This window comes from Halichoerus grypus, chromosome 9 (genome assembly GCF_964656455.1).
Source record: "Halichoerus grypus chromosome 9, mHalGry1.hap1.1, whole genome shotgun sequence".
Taxonomy (NCBI): domain Eukaryota; kingdom Metazoa; phylum Chordata; class Mammalia; order Carnivora; family Phocidae; genus Halichoerus; species Halichoerus grypus.
In genome coordinates, this window is record NC_135720.1 from 29688823 (window position 1) to 29693303 (window position 4481).

At 36.5% G+C, this 4481-nt stretch overlaps 1 non-coding gene across 1 annotated transcript; it reads right to left on the minus strand.

Annotated features, from left to right (window-relative positions):
* Positions 1-3455: 3455 nt before the first annotated feature.
* Positions 3456-3562, minus strand: LOC118539136 (U6 spliceosomal RNA). The gene has a single exon (XR_004918991.1). It is a non-coding gene; the product is annotated as a U6 spliceosomal RNA (small nuclear RNA).
* Positions 3563-4481: the final 919 nt, after the last annotated feature.

A 4481-nucleotide genomic window follows, 5' to 3' on the forward strand; every position in this document is an offset into this window, starting at 1 on the left:
GATGTTATATAAAAGTGAAATGCTGTTAATGTTAAAGTTAAGCTCAGTCAAAAGGAGAGTCCTGGGATCAGAATTGTCCCCAGATGCTACACATCCAGGAGATTGGATAAAACAAGCCTTCAGGTTTCTGTGCTGTTCCAGAAGTTCACATAGATGGCTCTGCTTTGGTTGTAATGTCATAGACCTATCCAGCTGAACATAGGCTTCTTTTCAGACCCTCTCCTCTCTTCTTTCTTTTTAGATCGCTTCTCAGAGCGTAATTCCTTTAAGCATCTGTTCTAAAGTATTTATGTTAGTCCTGTGTGCGTAGAAAAAAAAAAAAATGACACCAAGGTTTTCTGTCTTAGTCTGCTTATTCTTCCTATTCTTTAAAGTGGGAAGAATGATTTTTCCCGTCCTTGAAATGTCACCTACTCAAAATGAGATAGCTCAGCACCAAAACAATTTGAAACCTGAAGGGTGATCTGGATAGAGAGGAGGTAATTACCAACATGAATTTGAAATTACAAAAAGAAGACTCAATATTCATTTCTTTGGGTTTGAACCCATCACTGTTTATGAGTATTAATGAATTTCTGCCTCAGTAACCATTAGAAATTGACTGGTAGCCTATCTTTTGACCCATTTTTTAAGATGGTTCAATTCAGGTAAAAAAAAAATCCATTGGCTACTTTATCTTATTCATTCAAGTGACCCATTTTCAAAACAACCAATTTTTTTTGTTGTTAGAATTCACTCAGTTTCTATTCATACAATAGCTTGTGTGTGGAGACAAAACTTAATATCTCAGTTGGTGGAAGAAAATGAGCCTGATTACAATATTAGCATTCCTCAAATCCAGACTTGTTCAGTCAATAGTAAGCAAGAGTGTGTGAAGAAGGTATTAGCTTAAGTCTGCAGAAAGAAAATGACTACCCATGCTTTTAAATTATTGGCCTTATGATTTTTGAAATGCAAAGTAGAAGGAGGAGGAGGAAGAGATGGGAAGGAGAAGAAGAAGAATCTTGTTACAAAGTATGGACAGATGCAAGTGAGTGTCGGCTGAAAATTCCAGCTACAGTCATCCAAATAAATATGCATGTCTGTGCCTGTTGCGTAGTTCGAACACAATGACCCAGGTTTTCACATTTTCTAGTGAAGAGTGCTATTCTGACTTAGCTGTCCTGGCAACACCTGCTCTGTTGTGTAATATTGATGAACTTGAGTTTGGAGCTGCTAGCTCTATACTTCTCTCTGTGAATTATAGGACACGCATAAATGATTAAAACAAGGCAACCAGAAATCTGATCCTGCCAGGCCTCCTTGGGATCAAATTCATTTATCAGCCCACCAAGGTCACTGACCTTGATTACCCAGAGCCTAGCTACTAAAATGATTAATTGATCTGTTCTCTCATTTCACTCATTTAATTTAAAGGGGGGGAGCGAAAAAGCGAAAATATTTTCAATGAATTGACCTGTAAGCAATCTTACTTCGCTTGCTGCATCCTCTAAAGTCTTTATTAATGATAATGAGAAGCATCAATACAGGCTACAGCAGAGAGAAGAATAAACAAAGCAACCAAAGCTCTTCTAATACATCTTCCTCATATCAATTAACTTGTGATCCCAAGTTTAATCCTCTCTACAATTCTCTATACCATTCTATCTTCAAAAGGTGTGTAGGCATGTGAATTGAAAGAATATACTGGAGGATATGAAGATCTAGTTTTATTTCTGCAGAGGAAATAATTAAATAATTTTTAATATGTTTATTTTTATAATCAATGGATAACCTTAATTTGAGTAAAACATCATTTTTCTCAAAACTTCAAGGAAAAGTTGTCCATTAGAAGTTTCTTGAAAAAAAAAAAAAGGAAATTTCCTACAAATGATATTGCCATCTTCTTCATGGAATGGTAAGCATAGAGAATATAATAAAAGCATATGTATAAACTAATTAATTTTCATTGTAGCAGCCAAATAATCAAAGAATTAATTTATTCTAACCATCTGGACAGCATCATACAATATTATAAAGTGATTAAAATGGGTTCTACTCAAAGTATATTGGTAAATATTTAACCACTGCTTGGGGGATGGGAGCCCAGATTTGTTGTAAATACACCCACTGGGACTGATTTCAAGCTTTCATGTAAAGCCACTGAACACAGTTAGGAAGAAATGTAATATAACTGTAATGTAACACTGCATGGTATTTTCTCCATACAGAATCTGCAAGATTTAGCAGGTAAAAAGTCAGAACGCCCAGTTAAATCTGAGTTTCAGGTAAACAACAAATAATTGTTTTAGTATCAGTATTTCCATGTAATATTTGGGGCACAACTATACTAAGGGATTTTCCATTGTTATCTGAAACTCACATTTAACTAGGCATCCTAGATCTTATCTGACAATCCTAATGTAGACATCACAGACAGAAAGACCTCAGGTACATAAATAACAGTAAAATGTAATGATGAATTTTGAGTATTTATTACCTTTTTTTGAATATAATTTAAATAATCTGCTTTTTCATAATGACTGTGTTTGACAACTCCATGCAAAATTCCTGAAAATGTAACAATCAGCTTTTTGCAAGTCAGCTTTAGCACACCTCTGGTATTTTATGTAAGTGTAATATAGTTCACCAGAGTTAGACTTTGAAAACACAATGATACAGAGTTTAAAGTGTATCTCAGCTCATAATACTACTAAGATTTTAAAATAACTTATAGACATGGCTTCATTAAATTTTACAGGAAGTAAATTTCATTGCAACCAAACTCTCCCATACTCCACACCACCCTCCAAAGCCCCACCCCTGGGGAAATTTCTCTGTAGCAAGGAAGAGCGCATCTTCAGACTTCTTCCTTTCCATTTTTAGGGATTTGTGTGGTAGCAGGCCCTCTTTAGAATTGGGTGATCTTAATGAAAAAGCTCTAACTTCAAAGCTTCTGCCATTTTTCTGTGGGACTGAAGTGGGGGACCTAGAGTAGAAGGTCCATGTGTTCCTGTGTTTAGCTGAACACTTTGATCAGATGATGGTAATGCAAAGATAAGCCTGGAATTTTGCTTGGGGTAAAAGGGAAAAATCTGCAGTGATCCACAACAAAGTAATGGGGTTAGGAGTGTGTAGGCCTGCAGTTAGGGGAAAAACATGATGAAGATGAGCTCTACAAAACAGGTTACTGAGGAAGCCAAAACAACAGTTTATCTAATTTTGTTTGTTTTGTTCTTTCTTTTTATGCAGAGGACCACGTAATCACAGGCCTCTGATGCAGGTGCAGTGGGGGCATGGAAAGGGACCTGGCTGTTTCCAGTGTGGGCCTCTGGGGTGTCTGCAGCACCCCTGTTACTTCCAACACACCCCTCTTGCCCTGGGTGCTACCAGGTCCTTCCTCAGCTTGGGGAGCCAACTGAGTGCAGCTTTTTTTTTTTTTTTTTCAGGTGACAGCTCTGGACCCCATGAGGGTTACAAACCTGGAACACTTCACGAATTTGCCTGTCATTCTTCCGCAGGGGCCTTGCTAGTCTTCTTTGTATCATTCCAGTGTTAGTGTATGTGCTGCCAAAGCGAGCACCAGTTTATCTCATTTTTAAAAATTAAATAGATACATACATACATGAAACAGATGTCCTTCACTTTATTTTTTTATTTTTATTTTTTTTAAAGATTTTATTTATTTATTTGACAGAGAGAGACACAGCTAGAGAGGGAACACAAGCAGGGGGAGTGGGAGAGGGAGAAGCAGGCTTCCCGCCGAGCAGGGAGCCCGATGTGGGGCTCGATCCTAGGACCCTGGGACCATGACCTGAGCTGAAGGCAGACGCTTAACGACTGAGCCACCCAGGCGCCCGATGTCCTTCACTTTAGTCAAACATTATGCTCAAAGGGATTTTTAAAATCAAGTCATTTTTTTGGACATTTGGGGCCTTCCTATTTCATGGTAAAAACTTATACGGTGAATGACCAATCACCCTGTATCTATATTATTTTTTATTAGACTAGGTTTCCTTTTAGGTTTTCTTTAAGTGAGGAACCCCCAATACAAATGCTTTTTTGTATTTATACATTCATATATGATCTAGTTTAATTTTCATTTAATTTAATTAACATTTGCATTAAATGTTAACTTCAGATGTCAGTGGAGAAGATAAAGGTAGACACTAACTGTAACATTAAAAACAGTCTGTATTTTATGTCTGAACACGTATCTGATATAGACATCTGCATGAAAAATTACAAATTTGGATATCAAAATCAGTAGCTATGTAGAAAGTTCTATTTTTCTCATTTCTAATATTAGGAAGTTATATGGCAAATAAGAATAGTTATTAAACATGTTTGCAGTTTCTTCTAGTAATTTGAATAGTAACACAGAGAAGTATTCCTACAGGGTCTCCATTGTTGTTTATAAACTTTTTTTGGTTTCCAAACAGGTTTGACTATACCAGAAATCTGTTATATTATTGATAATGATTGAACTAGACAGAATTAAA